Source organism: Camellia sinensis, chromosome 9, assembly GCF_055761805.1.
Source record: "Camellia sinensis isolate YWXY chromosome 9, ASM5576180v1, whole genome shotgun sequence".
Taxonomy (NCBI): Eukaryota; Viridiplantae; Streptophyta; class Magnoliopsida; order Ericales; family Theaceae; genus Camellia; species Camellia sinensis.
Genome location: NC_138969.1, coordinates 49,353,244 through 49,370,210, shown reverse-complemented (window position 1 = coordinate 49,370,210; position 16,967 = coordinate 49,353,244). Strand labels below are relative to the sequence as shown.

At 41.1% G+C, this 16,967-nt stretch overlaps 1 pseudogene across 1 annotated transcript; it reads left to right on the top strand.

Moving 5' to 3' along the window:
- Positions 1 to 2,451: 2,451 nt before the first annotated feature.
- LOC145798576 (uncharacterized) lies at positions 2,452 to 16,320 on the top strand (annotated as a pseudogene). Its single transcript, XR_014339655.1, has 2 exons — positions 2,452 to 5,526; positions 15,873 to 16,320. The product of XR_014339655.1 is annotated as an uncharacterized LOC145798576 (transcript).
- The last annotated feature ends 647 nt before the right edge of the window (positions 16,321 to 16,967 follow it).

Below are 16,967 nucleotides of genomic sequence, written 5' to 3'. Positions count from 1 at the left end.
GCTGTCTTGCGCGCTAGACTTCTCTGCATGCAGGTCAGAATCACCAACCTGGTAACTTCTGGTGATAGAAATGGATGGAGTGCGTCGCTGACTCTGTCCACCTGAACGGCGGGATGGGGTGCGCTCACTGTGGTCACCCACTCCAGCTACACCTTTCCCTTTGACATGCCGTTTGAGCTCCTCCATCTCCGCTGCCATTCGCCGGATGACAGCGTCTTAGTCCCTCAACTTGTATTCCAGACGTCGGGCATGTGATTCTCTCCGCCACCGATGACCGTCCGGACTTCGTGAATGACCATAACTTTTTCCGCGCTTATCCCGCGCGTCTCCTGACTGTCCTCCGGTGGGAGTCTCCAAGTCCGCCATTGGATGGATGGCGAGAGGTCCCTCTCTCCTTCGGGTATACTCCGGGGTGGCTCCGTCTATGGCAGACAATGGAAACTCATCGTTGTTCGCCATGGACGGCGATCAGACGAGCCTGGAAGACAAGGTTTTGTCTGTCAAGTTTCCCACAGACGGCGCCAATTGTACGGGGAGCAAATATTCCGGCAAGCCCGTACTCCTTTCTTCCAAGCTCCGTTTACGTCCGATCACCTGCGCGCAAATAACGGTGAGCTACCCGGCGGTGTGTGGCCGGAAAAACCCTCCGACGATCAAGTTAGCACACACCTTGGGATAGGGAGAAAGAGGGAGAGAGTAGTTTAGGTGTAAGAAAATCCTTACAAAGTGTTCCTCTGTCCGCGTATGGGGGGCGCAGACATGCTTATATACCCTCTGCGCCCCATATCCACTCCCAGTCATCTCCTGACACGTGGCTCCGCTATCCCATCTGTCAGCATAAACCTTGCTGAACACCACCTAACCCAACTGCCAGCCAACTCTACTGGGAGCTCGGCAGCCGGGCTGCAGCTTCTCGGCTGCCAACAGCCATACTGCACTTCAAGACCAAGTGCTTCCAATAACCGAGCTTCGTTTCAGCCGTGCTCGACCGCATTCCGGCTACACCGAGCACGGGATTGGTCATTCCGGTCAACCAAAGGCCTTCTTGCCGAGCTTCAGGCACGAATCTTCACGCCGAGCTATGGGTGCGCGCCTTCCGACCGAGCAACGCACGAACCATGAAGCCCTTCTAGGCCGCGGACGTCTTAGCCGAGCTCTCACTTGACCGGCCTTCATACCAAAGAGCCCAAGTAGCTCGGCTCCGCAGGCCCTTTGCCATTACTGAGCAAAACCACGGCACAATCTTGAAGCCAAATACCTCGGCCCAATCTTGTTTGGCCGAAACTAGATCATAAATCTCCCTCTCAATAGGCATTATAGGTACTTGAGGGCATTATTGGTATTTTAGTGTTTATAGTTGATGACATCAGCAGGGACGGTTAGATGTATAAACGGCGGTCAAATTTTGGGAGAATCTTGACATTGTCAGATAAAGTAAGAGAGGTTACTGTAATTATTCAAACCACAGGGGATGTCCCTGTATTTGTCAGAAACTTCAGGGGAGGTAAATGTAATTTACCCTTATTATTATTATTTTTGCGTATATACCTCATAACATTGACAAATGTTCTAAAATATTTTAATATTTTTTTATCTTAAATAAAATAACTAAATTAAAATTAGATTTAAAATATATAGAGATTAAATTATTTAATTTAAAATAATAAATTAAAAAGTGAAATTTAAATCAAAATGTTGTGTGCACCCCATTCATCAGATTTGGAGAACGACGCCGTCTGACTGCCAAAAGGTGCATGTAATCCGACGTCGTCGTTGCCATTTTGTTCATCGTCGCTTCAAAGGGGGCTGTTATCTGTAACTGACTTTGCAGCTTCAGGAACCCAATTGCAAAGGTAAAATATCTCTCTCTCTCTCTCTCTATATATATATATATATATACTGTAATTCTATAATCTTATCTGTAAGATCTACTTTTTTGGTGATTGTTGCTCTCAGTTCAATTGATTTGTCAGATTACCCAAGACTGAAGGGGAAAAAAAATTGCAAGACTCTCTTAAGATTAAAACAAGTTACAAGAAAATTTGAATTGATATGAGAACACCCATTTGATTCGATGAGAAAAATGGCTACTTTGTTGCATACTGCTCATAGGGCATGGGTTAAATAGCAGAAAACAATGGGTATATAAATGGCTTTATTAGTTCAGCTTTGGTTCTTTCTAGAGGAAGATAGTGATTACTAGGTTATTAATCTTATTACTAACATTGATTGCTAGTTTTTTGTTCTGCTTGATTGGATGTCATGTGGGGTATTGGAATTGGGTCACTTGATTTTTTTTTTTTTTAACGTTGTGTTTGGATTTTAGATCTGTGTTACAGAAAAGAAAAAAAAAGAGAAGGGAAGAGGGGGGAGGGGGGGGTAAGGTTGTGTTTCGATTTTAGATCTGTGTTAAAGAAAAGAAAAGAGAAGGGAAGGGGGGGGGTGGCGTATGATTTTTTTTTTTTTCATACTTCATTCACTTTTCCCTTCCTGATTGTTTTTCATCTCACAAATCCAATATCACAGCGTTAGTTTTGGACATGCTATCTTCACTTATGCTGATGCTGATAATCTGATGTACATATATTGTTGTGATACTGTAATTTCTGTCAAAGCAGATACTGGATCATTCCATAGGTTCAACTTGTAAAGTTGTCTTTTCTTTTTGGGTGAATTACACTAATAGTCGCTGAGAGGGTAATTTTTGGGAAAAATTGGGCCGAGCTTCGAGTTGGGTTTTGAGGCCCAAAACGCAGAGGACTAGGTAAAAAGGCCGTACTGAATACTCCGGCCTAGAAGGCAAGGTTACTCCGGCCTTGGGGAGACAAAGTTACTTCGGCCCAAGGAGGTGAGTTTATTCCGGCTCAAGAAAAGATAGTTTCTTCGGCCCAAGGAGGAGTAAAGCTACTCCGGTCCAGAGGCAACTCGGAGTTAGGCCGGTCTCAGAGTTAGTCCGGTCGCAATATGTTCTGGGAAGACCGGCTTCGAAATTAGTCCGGTCGTGACATACTCTGGTTAGGTCAGTCAGAACTTGCTACTTGGAAGTTTGGTCTAAACGCACCAAGGTTGAACAAGGGCAGCCGAAGTAATGAGTTAGAAGAGAAGACCGAGCTAAGGATAGTTCGGCCTTCTATGTGGCTCAGCATAGCCAGTGTTATTTCGGTCATGTGGTAGTTCGGCCATGGAGAAAACCATCCCACTTGGTTTAAGCAGTGGGGGAGGGTGTAAAAGGATAAGCATTATCCTTAGGAGTATGAATCCTAGGAGGACTCTGCATGGAGAAATACAAGTCCTACTAGGATTGTGCCGCGGGAAACTTATAAAAACTCACAAGCATCACCTTGGAGGAGGTAATTGAACACAATCTTTCTGAGAACTTAGAGCTTTGTCTATTTGTCAAGTTTTCTGACTTAGGCATCGGAGAGGTTTCCGGCACACACCCGCCGGCTAGCTCACGTTTGTGTTTTCAGGTGACAAAGCGACGTCGTACGGAGGAGCGTGGACTTGGTCAACAGGATTATACGAGGAGAATTATTTCCTCCCCGTACAGTCGCTATAGTTTGAGATTTGTGTCAGTTTGGTTCTTAACTTTTCAATTGTGACACATTTGATCCTGAATTTTGAATCTTGCTCCAAATAAGAACAGTTGAAGATATCATTAGATTTTTTAAGGGTAAAATTGCCAATTTGATAAAATATAAACTAATTTGACAAAAATAAATGTCAAACAAATATTTTTGAATTTTTAAAAATTATTTCTACCAACTAAAAATAAAATTATGTAAAATTGATATATCTTTTAGACATTTATTTTTTTTTATCAAATTAATTTTATTATGTGTTTGGATAATGATCATGTAAAATTAATTTTTAAAAATTAATCATGTAATTTTTATTAATTTTTATCAATTTTACATAATTTCATTATTGGCAGATAAAAATAATTTTTAAAAAATTGAAATATTTTTTTGACATTTATTTTTGTCAAATTAGTTTATATTTTATTAAATTGACCACTCTGCCCTTGAAATTAAACAACGGTATCTTCAATTGTCCTTATTTGGAACAAGATTCAAAATTCAAGGTTAAATGTGTCTAAAATAAAAAGTCAGAGATCAAAGTGATACGAGTCCAAAATTATAAGGACTAGTAGTGTTATTTGCCCTTTCTTTTTTGAAATCCTTGAGTTTGAGGTTTAAATGACTGGACTAATTAATTATCAGTGGGTGTTTTTGGTTATTGTGAATAATGAATGATACTTTTTTTTGGAGGAAAGACTTAGTTCCATTGTAGATTAATAATAATTCCCTTGTCTACATATTAATAATGTATATCCTTCTGATACGATGATAAATCTTCTAGTAAGATATGGATGACCTTATGCATTGTTTGTGTTTTTCAAAATATGATCACGTTAATGTGTGTTCAGATGAACTGATGATTCAGTATGTTTCATGTAACCATAAAACCAATAAGCCAAATGATACATATTTTCATTCTCAAACTTCGTATAATAATTGAAATAATGGGCATCGCGGTTGATATTGAAGAGAGAAGACAAGGAGAAAGAGAAGAGCAGTAGGAGCAACCGTTGGAGCCATGGTGAACCTCTTCGATGCTCACTGTCACCTCCAAGACCCGAGAATCTTTAACAAAGTCCCTCAACTAATTAGAACAGCTGTTGACACTGGCATAGTTTGTTTTGCTGTCAATGGGATCACTGAGAAAGACTGGCATTTGGTCAAGCAGATGAGTGAGTCCTATTATAGCGTAATACCGTGCTTTGGGCTCCATCCCTGGTTTGTCACTGGGAGGACTCCCAATTGGTTGAGCACATTGAAAGAATTCCCGTCTGCTGCGGTTGGAGAGATTGGCCTCGACAAAGGTTCATGGGGAAGACAGATCGATTTCACAGATCAGATTGAAGTTTTCAGGCAAGAGCTTGAACTTGCAAAGAGTTGAAAAGACCAGCATCAGTCCATTGCGTTCGTGCCTTTGGTGATCTTCTTCAGATAATGAAATCTGTGGGGCCTTTCCCTGATGGAGTAATTCTGCATTCTTTCTTGGGTTCTGCTGAGATGGTTCCTGAATTTTCCAAGCTTGGTGCATACTTTTCATTCTCTGGGTTCCTAACGTCCATCAAAGAAAGTAAGGCAAAGAAAATGTTGAAGTCAGTACCTTCTGAAAGAATCTTACTGGAGACAGATGCACCCGATGCCCTACCGAAATCAAATAATTTTGATTCCCTGTTTCCGATTGAAGGAGATGATTCTCTCCCTGCAGGATTTCAGATTCGGGGAGAAAATTCTACTTCAAATTGTTGCAGCCCATCTGAAAATCAGTCTCAAGATGCAAGAGATGCATCGGTACAGCCAAAAGAAACACTTAATCATCCAGCTAACATCCGTTATGTGCTTAAATATGTTTCATCTTTGCTTGAGATGAGTGAAGAAGAACTAGCAGACTTGAGCTACAGAAATGCAATATACTTGTTCTCTTACGAAGGTTCCAAAGTGCTACTGGAAGGTTAGTTCACTTGTGCTTTTTTGTTGTGAGTTCATACATGGCACCATGTCTCATTTCAAGTAAATTGTTTATATGTAATATTTGCTTCATAAAGTGCAGTACATGCCTGCAGCTACTTATGACTAATGAGTTACTTGTTAATAATTCTACACTGTAAGTGCATTTTCTGTTTTTGATCATTTGTGTGTCAATAGTGTCTAGAGAAATCCAAACCAACCCATCCCTTCAAGTGCCTAAAACCCAAGCATAAATGTCCAATCTGTCATTTGTTAGTCTTCATTTTATTGTAAATTTTATTTATTTATTTATTTTTTTAATATGTTATAGAAGGGCTCCTTAACCTCAAGGGGTTGTCTTGGTGGCAAGGCCTTGGGTCTTGGGAGCGTGCTCTCCCCAAGATTCAGGAATCGAAACCTTAGGTGCTAACAATTCTTTGGGTTCATGGACTGGGGGAAAACTCTTGAATTAATCGTAGTGCATTTGTGGAAAATTCCTTGCCAAGGAGGGCCTCTGCACTCTTGGGAATTAGTTGGGTTTTGATCCGGACACCCCGTGTCAATCAAAAAAAAAAAAATGTTATAGAAGGGCTCCTTATTGTCACGACCCAAACCCGGCCCTATGGGTTTAGCACCGTAACCGGCCAGTAATCCGAGATTACCAAAGGCCTGCAGAACAGTAATACAGTAAGACAGAGTACAGGGCCTGGCGGAAGCCAATACAGTAAATAAATAGTGTCCATTGAGCTGTGACATTCTGTATGCAAAAGGACTTTTCACACATTTATACATAAACAGTGCAGAACAGTATACACAATATTTACAATCATTCAACTAGGGACTCAACCCTACAGAACAGTACAGAAAACATTCCGTCTGTATAAAACAGCACGGTCTATACAAAACAGTAAAACAGTACAGAAGGGGGAAAAACAGACAAAACACCCCCAAGCCATAGCATGGCAACTCGGAACCTCGCAGTGAGGCACAAAGGCTGGCTTGACAAAACTGGAGTAACCCTGACGCCTCTAGCTGCGGTCTGGTGCCTGTACACCTACATATATATATGAGCAGTGAGCTAAAGCCCAGTGAATAACATAAGGCGTAAAGGGGTTTAGAATGAATGTCCTTACAGTAATGAAAACAGTTCATTTCAATCAGAATTTCAGTCGCTCAGTACAGTAAACAGTCATATGTGGTACATCCATTAGCATAACAGTAACAGTAGGTCTTAAAAGACCGAACAGTAATGATGGCCATCAGTCAGTAAACAGTAGTGGTTCCACAAGGAAACCGACAGAGATCTCTGTAACAGTAACAGTAACAGTAAACCGTAGGTACTAAGGATGCCACAGTACAGTTCAGAAATAAAGGACATACATTCATTCAGTAAATAATACCAGTTCAGTAAACAGTTCAGTTCAGTATTCAAAAGATAATCAGTTGAACATATCTTTACACAATTGTTACTCACAGAGTTCTGGGCTACGGTATGCTAGAGCGTGTCTCCCCAGTCGCCAACCCTACACAGTTAACGGATTGAACACACTAAGCTACACAGTTGGGAAATCTCATAACTTAATCCCTAATTTGCCTTGGTGTGTTCTACATCGATATCCTCATCAAGATGTCTTAAACTAGGCCTAAAAATGCCTAGGATGGGATGAGGATGCAAAAATGCGATCAGAAAACAGTTACAGAATTTTCAGTAAAACAGAGTCCCGCTCGAGCTCAGGTTTCCCCGCTCGAGCGGTCATGCAACAAAGGTACACGCTCGAGCGTAAATTTTCCCGCTTGAGCGGCACTTCCCCCGCTCGAGCGGACGACTGAAATCTGGAAATCCCAGATTCGAGCTCCAGGTCCAAAACCAAGCTCAAAAGCATCAAAACCAATCCTCTTAGGCCCATTTTCTGGAAAACGTTTAAAAACACATAGAATAACATGAATCAAGGTTCAATTTGAGAAATCAAAGCCCAAGGGTGTTTTATTCAAACCCAATTTAAACCATTTTTTCCAAGCACAAGATGAACATGCAAACATGCAAGAATTCAAACCATTTCAAAGCTTCGATTTGATGCTCTAAAGAGCCAATTCTTTTCAAAACATGATGAAATCATGGACTACACTCAAGGCATGAACATGCATGTAACATTTTGCTATGGACTCAACTCAAAATCCAACAATACTAACATGCATGCAAAGATTGAGCTTCAATCCACCATTAATGAACCAAATCATGACTTAGCTCTACAAATTAACATGAACCATGCAAGAATCCACTCAAAACATGAATAAGAAGACAATGGAGCTACCTTTAGTCTTGTATTTCAAGAAGGGAGCTCAAATATGCAGTCACTTCAACAATTCTTCAATTACCAAGCAATTTACCAGCAAAATCAACAAGAACAATTCTCTCTCTCTCTAACTCTCCTCTCTTGGTCGGCAAAAGCAAGAAATGAGCTGGGAAAAATGTTTGATTCAAGCATACCAAGGCTCTAACATGTTATAATAAGGGCCCACTAACAATGGCAAAACGGTAATTAAGTCCAACTCTTCAATTAGCTTATTTTAATCTAATTTAATCATACCTAAACAGTTTTCAGGTAAATATACCGTAAAATCACATTAATTATGAGGGTCACGGAACACCAGTCGATTTCTAATTCGGCCGCCGATAAGGCCTTCAATTAGCAGTTTAAACATACAAACAGGAACAGATAGTCAAACAGTCAAACAGATAGAACACAATTTAACACACACATACTCAGTCAATTCGATTCCAGTTTTCAGTCAGTCAGTTCAGTACCTTAGGTAGTTCAATTATCAGTCAAAATCAGTCTCGGTTAACAGTAATTAGCGGTTAATCAGTCATTAATCGGTAAACAGTATGAGGGTTGTTACAGTCTCCCCTCCTTATAAAGAGTTTAGTCCTCTAAACTCGAGTTACCTTCATTCTGGAAGAAAACAGGATTCAGTGGGAATAGTTCAGGATATCTTTTAGCCATGTCATCTTCCCTTTCCCAAGTGGCATACATACCACCATGGTTCTGCCAGTCAACTTTCACTAGCGGGATCTCTTTGTTTCTCAGTTTCTTGATCCGTCTGTTAACAATCTGCATAGGACGTTCCTCGTAAGTGTAGTCATCACTCAGCACTATACGAGTAGGCTCAATTACATGGAAGGGATCCCGGAGGTAGTCTCTCAACATCGAAATGTGGAAGACGTTATGCATATGCTCCATTTCAGGAGGGAGCGCAACTTGATACGCCACCGGATTGATTTTCTCAATAATCTCATACGGTCCGACATATCTCGGCGCTAACTTGCCTTTGACTCCAAAACGAGTCTGGCCTTTCATTGGTGTCACTTTCACAAAAACGTGATCACCCACTTCATACTCTCTGTCCCGTCTTCTGACATCTGCATAACTTTTCTGTCTACTCTGTGCAGTTTTCAGTCTTTGCTGTATCAATTTCACTTTTTCAGTTGTTTCATACACAATCTCGGGCCCAAGCAACGGCCCATCTCCAACTTCTGCCCAGCAAATCGGAGATCTACATTTTCTGCCATACAATGCCTCGAAAGGCGCCATACCAATACTCGAATGGTAGCTGTTATTGTAGGCGAATTCAACTAATGGCAGATGACTTTCCCAGTCTCCCTGAAAATCAAGGACACACATTCTCAGTAAATCCTCCAGAGTTTGGATGGTCCTTTCTGATTGGCCATCTGTCTGAGGATGATAGGCACTACTCAGTCTCAGTTCAGTACTCAGTGCAGTTTGTAGGCTTTGCCAAAACCTCGATGTAAACTTCGAATCCCTGTCAGAAACAATAGACACAGGCACTCCATGCAGTCTTACAATTTCATCAATATAGATAACAACCAATTTGTCCGCATTATAGATTGTCTTGACAGGTAAGAAGTGAGCAGATTTGGTTAGTCTATCAACAATAACCCAAATTGAATCCATACCTTTTCTGGAGCGAGGTAACCCAACGATAAAATCCATCGTAATATGCTCCCATTTCCACTCTGGTATAGGTAAGGGTTGCAATAATCCGGCAGGTCGTTGATGTTCAGTTTTGACCTGTTGACAATGAAAACATTTGGACACAAAGTCGGCAATTTCCTTCTTCATTCCCGGCCACCAGAAATTCTGTTTCATATCTTGGTACATTTTCGTGTTCCCTGGATGGATAGACAGTTTCGAATTGTGGCCTTCTTGCAGAACTCTTCTTTTCAGTTCAGTGTCATTTGGTACACACAGTCTTTCTTGAAATTTCAGTACATTATTCTCAAATTTGAATCCGGGTCTCGGTTTGGATTCTCTTTCTTCGATGATCTTCTTCAAGAAATCATCCAGTTGCTGTTTTTCTTTAACCTCTTCAATTAGTGCCGGTTGAGCAGAAATAGCAGCTAAGATTCCACCTTGTTCTCTCAAAACAATTTCAATTTCAGATTTTTCAAGGTCACAAAGCAACTCTTTCTGTCCTGTAAGCAAACAGGCTAAGTTTCCAATCGATTTCCGGCTCAATGCATCGGCAACGGTATTGGCTTTTCCCGGATGGTACAATATCTGTAGGTCATAGTCTTTAATCAGTTCCAGCCATCTCCGCTGTCTCATATTCAGTTCTTTCTGTGTGAAGAAATACTTTAAACTCTTGTGGTCGGTGTATACTTCACATGTCACCCCGTACAGATAGTGACGCCAGATTTTCAGTGCAAATACTACTGCAGCAAGTTCCAGATCATGGGTCGGGTAGTTCTTTTCATGTGGTCTCAGTTGTCGGGAAGCATAAGCAATAACTCTCCCATTCTGCATTAAAACACACCCCAGACCCTTATGAGAAGCATCACTAAATACAGTATAACCATCCGTACCTGAAGGTAAGGTAAGAACCGGTGCAGTCACTAATCGAGTTTTCAACTCCTGAAAAGCAGATTCTCTTTGGTCAGTCCAGTCAAATGATGTCCCCTTCTGAGTTAACTGAGTCAATGGTAGGGCAATTTTGGAGAAATCTCTGACAAATCTTCTGTAATATCCAGCCAGTCCCAAAAAGCTTCGGACTTCAGTCACATTGGTCGGTCTAGGCCAGTTCACTACAGCTTCAATTTTCTGCGGATCAACAGAAATTCCATCTTTGCTAACAACATGCCCCAAAAACATAACATGGTCAAGCCAAAATTCACATTTAGACAGTTTAGCATACAGTTTCTGTTCTCTTAAAGTTTGTAGGGCAAGTCTCAAATGATGTTCATGTTCTTCTATACTCTTGGAGTAAATCAATGTGTCATCAATAAATACAACAATAAAGTTGTCAAGGTATGGTTTAAAGATTCTGTTCATGAGGTCCATAAATGCAGCTGGTGCATTCGTGACTCCAAAAGGCATAACTAAAAATTCGTAATGTCCATACCTCGTTCTAAAAGCAGTTTTATCAATGTCATCTGGTTTAACCTTCAGTTGATGATACCCCGATCTAAGATCAATCTTGGAAAACACTTGTGCCCCCTGTAACTGATCAAATAAATCATCAATACGCGGTAGTGGGTATTTGTTCTTTACAGTTACCTTATTCAGTTCACGGTAGTCAATGCACAGTCTCAGTGAGCCATCTTTCTTCTTTACAAACAAAACCGGTGCACCCCATGGTGAGGTACTGGGTCTAATAAACTTCTTGTCTAACAGTTCTTGCAATTGCGCCTTCAATTCTTTCAGTTCAGTTGGTGCCATTCGGTAGGGAGCTTTAGAAACTGGCTGTGTTCCGGAAATCACGTCCACGGTGAATTCAATCTCCCTGTCAATCAAATCCCCTGGCAAATTGTCTGGAAAAACATCTGGGAATTCTCTGACTATAGGAATACAGTTCACATTAGCATTATCATCAGTAGATACAGTCAGTACAGAACACAAATATCCCTTACAGCCCTTTCTAATCAATTTTACAGCTTTCACAGATGAAATCAGATACGGGAGAGGTACTACTCCAACCCCATTAAACACGAATTCAGGCAGACTAGGTGGACGGAAAACAACTTGCTTGGTCACACAGTCAATAGTGGCATGATATTTTTGTAACCAATCCATTCCCAATATTATGTCAAAATGATCAATGTTCAATGGCAGTAAATCAATAAACAGATGCATATCCCCAACAATAATTTCACATGCGGGGTACATATAAGCACATGTCATGGATCCCCCTACAGGTGATGATACGGCTAGCAGATAGTTCATAGGTTCTAAGGGTCTATTCAGTTTCCGTGAGAAAGCATGCGATACATAAGAATGTGTAGACCCCGAATCAATCAATACATATGCATTTTGTGCACAAATAGAGAGAATACCTGACACAACGGTCTCGGTATTCTGCACATCTCCCGGTACTAGTGCGAACACTCGGCCTTGCCTCATAGGCTCTTTCCCGGTAGCTTTAGGGTTAGGCTTTGGTGGAGCATTTGATGCTGCTGCGCTTGGTGCAGCTTTACCACTGGCTTGTGGAGCAGAGGGGCAGTCTTTAACCATGTGGCCCACCTTGCCACACCTGTAACAGGCTCCAGATATTCTGTAACAGACTCCCTTGTGCTTCTTGCCACACTCAGGACAGGGTGGTATGAATCCACTCCCTTGACTGGGGCTAGTTGTTGTCCCCGTATTCTGTTTCTTGTTGGCTGGGTTGTGCTTGCCTTTCTTGAATTTGAAACCCTGCCTTTTACCATGCCATTCGGTTATTGGTGTTTCAGATTGTTTCACTGCTGCAATGTTCGACTCGGCCATCAATGCCCGGTCGAGAACACCCACAAAAGTTGGTAGTTTCAAAACGTTTATTCGATCAAGAATTGCAACATTAAGGCCGCCCTCAAATTTCCTGGCCTTCTTATACTCAGTATCCACCATGTGCGGTGCATAACGGGCAAGTTCAGTAAATTTTGTTTCATATTCGGCAACCGACGTGGTGCCCTGTTTCAGTTGTTCAAACTCAGTTACTTTCCTATCCCTGACACACTGCGGGAAGTACTTTTCAAAGAATGACTCCTTGAACTGAGCCCAAGTCATAACAGTAGTTGTATCGCGGATCAACATCCACCACCTTCTAGCTTCTTCTTGCAAGGTGAAGGTAGCTAACAGTACTTTATTCGCTTCTGAGCACGGAAACACTTCAAATAGTTTCTCTGTTTCCAGAACCCAAGCTTCGGCTTTTAACGGTTCAAGGCCTCCCTGAAAGGATGGCGGTTTCATTTTGCTGAACTTCTGGGTCAGAGCAATAATGTCCCCATCATTCACATTAACATTAGGTTCCGGCTGTACCGGAGGAGGAGGAGGTGGGGGCGGTTGGTTCTGTTGTTGTTCAAGTCTAGCAGTTATCAGTTCTATCATTCTTTCCATTCTTTCCATTCTTGCCTCGGTAGACGAGGATTCAGGTTCATTTGCATTGTCCATTTCACTATAAGCAGTTATAACAGTTTTAAACATAAGCAGTCATTTGTTTAAAAGTTTACCACATTAGCACGTATTCAGTCATAACATAATCACACACTTATCATGCTCATGCGATGCCCTAATCACTTTTCTAGGACACCCTATAGCTCATTTGGACACGTGTGTGCGGTATAACTCGTGGTTAAGTATCGCTCTGATACCACTCTGTCACGACCCAAACCCGGCCCTATGGGTTTAGCACCGTAACCGGCCAGTAATCCGAGATTACCAAAGGCCTGCAGAACAGTAATACAGTAAGACAGAGTACAGGGCCTGGCGGAAGCCAATACAGTAAATAAATAGTGTCCATTGAGCTGTGACATTCTGTATGCAAAAGGACTTTTCACACATTTATACATAAACAGTGCAGAACAGTATACACAATATTTACAATCATTCAACTAGGGACTCAACCCTACAGAACAGTACAGAAAACATTCCGTCTGTATAAAACAGCACGGTCTATACAAAACAGTAAAACAGTACAGAAGGGGGAAAAACAGACAAAACACCCCCAAGCCATAGCATGGCAACTCGGAACCTCGCAGTGAGGCACAAAGGCTGGCTTGACAAAACTGGAGTAACCCTGACGCCTCTAGCTGCGGTCTGGTGCCTGTACACCTACATATATATATGAGCAGTGAGCTAAAGCCCAGTGAATAACATAAGGCGTAAAGGGGTTTAGAATGAATGTCCTTACAGTAATGAAAACAGTTCATTTCAATCAGAATTTCAGTCGCTCAGTACAGTAAACAGTCATATGTGGTACATCTATTAGCATAACAGTAACAGTAGGTCTTAAAAGACCGAACAGTAATGATGGCCATCAGTCAGTAAACAGTAGTGGTTCCACAAGGAAACCGACAGAGATCTCTGTAACAGTAACAGTAACAGTAAACCGTAGGTACTAAGGATGCCACAGTACAGTTCAGAAATAAAGGACATACATTCATTCAGTAAATAATACCAGTTCAGTAAACAGTTCAGTTCAGTATTCAAAAGATAATCAGTTGAACATATCTTTACACAATTGTTACTCACAGAGTTCTGGGCTACGGTATGCTAGAGCGTGTCTCCCCAGTCGCCAACCCTACACAGTTAACAGATTGAACACACTAAGCTACACAGTTGGGAAATCTCATAACTTAATCCCTAATTTGCCTTGGTGTGTTCTACATCGATATCCTCATCAAGATGTCTTAAACTAGGCCTAAAAATGCCTAGGATGGGATGATGATGCAAAAATGCGATCAGAAAACAGTTACAGAATTTTCAGTAAAACAGAGTCCCGCTCGAGCTCAGGTTTCCCCGCTCGAGCGGTCATGCAACAAAGGTACACGCTCGAGCGTAAATTTTCCCGCTCGAGCGGCACTTCCCCCGCTCGAGCGGACGACTGAAATCTGGAAATCCCAGATTCGAGCTCCAGGTCCAAAACCAAGCTCAAAAGCATCAAAACCAATCCTCTTGGGCCCATTTTCTGGAAAACGTTTAAAAACACATAGAATAACATGAATCAAGGTTCAATTTGAGAAATCAAAGCCCAAGGGTGTTTTATTCAAACCCAATTTAAACCATTTTTTCCAAGCACAAGATGAACATGCAAACATGCAAGAATTCAAACCATTTCAAAGCTTCGATTTGATGCTCTAAAGAGCCAATTCTTTTCAAAACATGATGAAATCATGGACTACACTCAAGGCATGAACATGCATGTAACATTTTGCTATGGACTCAACTCAAAATCCAACAATACTAACATGCATGCAAAGATTGAGCTTCAATCCACCATTAATGAACCAAATCATGACTTAGCTCTACAAATTAACATGAACCATGCAAGAATCCACTCAAAACATGAATAAGAAGACAATGGAGCTACCTTTAGTCTTGTATTTCAAGAAGGGAGCTCAAATATGCAGTCACTTCAACAATTCTTCAATTACCAAGCAATTTACCAGCAAAATCAACAAGAACAATTCTCTCTCTCTCTAACTCTCCTCTCTTGGTCGGCAAAAGCAAGAAATGAGCTGGGAAAAATGTTTGATTCAAGCATACCAAGGCTCTAACATGTTATAATAAGGGCCCACTAACAATGGCAAAACGGTAATTAAGTCCAACTCTTCAATTAGCTTATTTTAATCTAATTTAATCATACCTAAACAGTTTTCAGGTAAATATACCGTAAAATCACATTAATTATGAGGGTCACGGAACACCAGTCGATTTCTAATTCGGCCGCCGATAAGGCCTTCAATTAGCAGTTTAAACATACAAACAGGAACAGATAGTCAAACAGTCAAACAGATAGAACACAATTTAACACACACATACTCAGTCAATTCGATTCCAGTTTTCAGTCAGTCAGTTCAGTACCTTAGGTAGTTCAATTATCAGTCAAAATCAGTCTCGGTTAACAGTAATTAGCGGTTAATCAGTCATTAATCGGTAAACAGTACGAGGGTTGTTACACTTATCCAACCTAAAAGTGAGCCCAAACAAGATTTGGGGGTGAATCAGGCAGTTACTAGTTAGGGACTTGGTATATTCACCAAGATTGTGGATAAGTTGGTCTGAAATCATTTAGATTTAAGAATCAGAACCTTATAATCTTAAATTCACACCTATGCATAACTAATTCCCAATTAGAGAAATTGGTTTAATTTTCACAAATTGAAATAGTCCTTCCCCCTTTTCCCCTTTAATTTCTAGCCAAGACACGAAGGTTATTTCTTTTCAATTGATGTTGTGATAAATAATATTTTAGAAATTGGTAATTTTTGTGAGTATTTTTATATTCGATTCTGTGATCAATTTCTATATAATTGTACCTAATCGATAACAAATGAGGGTTTGTGTACATTATCAGGCATGAAAGCAGTGAGGAAGACAGCGGCAGAGATTTTCTCGAGAAACTTGACAAGGGCCAAGTTCATGCCACCAAGACTGTGCCCAACAAGAATCACCTTTTCACCCAGAGGAAGTGATTCCATGTGCTTCATCAACGGCATCGTATAATCATAAAGAGTGGGAGCCTCTTCTATCTTTTTCAAGTTGATACCAGAGGCTACGAGGTCGAGGACAATGACCTTGTGGCCATGAGACTTGAGCAGTGGTTTGAGCTTGTACCAACACCAAGCTCCATGACAACCACCGTGTAACAGAATGAAATGGCTCTGTGTTTGTTGCTTGGCTGCTTCTATATCTTTTTCTTTCTTGGCGATTCTGAGTCTGAGATGGTGGATATTATTCCCCATCTTTGTATATATATATAGACAAAAGAGAATTTAAAGTAAAATTGACAAGTTGACGGTGCATATTGGTCCAGGCAAGTACACTGATGGCATGTTTGTTCGGATCATTAATGATGGGATTGAAAATAGGAGAATATGTGAGATTTATTAGAAAAATTATTCAGTGACGTTTTGGGAAGCTTGATAAAAGCTGCATTTTTAGGCTAGGAAAAAAACGCAGAACACACCAAAAACGCTAAACACACCATTTGGGAAGACCCAAAAACGCAACTCAGCCATTTACCAAACTACCCTCATCTCAAAAATTGTGGCCTAGGGCAAAATGAGGCCACATTTGCCTCCTTTAGAGTCTGGTTGCGATTGCGAAATCCTCCTTGAAGCTGCGCCGTGTAACTCCCTCGAACAATCGACGACCTTGCCGTCCCCCGCCAAAGCTGCTGCTGGATTCGTCGTCCATGTCCTTGCCTTGGCCGGATCTGCACCATCAGGTACGCTGAAAACCGTCTTCCATTTACTATCTTTTCGCAAGTAGTGACGGACCCAAAACCATGGCAGCAGTTGTTCTTGATCTTGTGGACGACCTGCACTTGTGATTTCGGATGACATTCATAATGGTTGGTCTATATTGGTTTGCACTTGTGATTTCGGATGTGAAAAAATGATTCATCCGATCTGAAACACCAAGGTGTTTTGTACTTAGAACAGCTGCA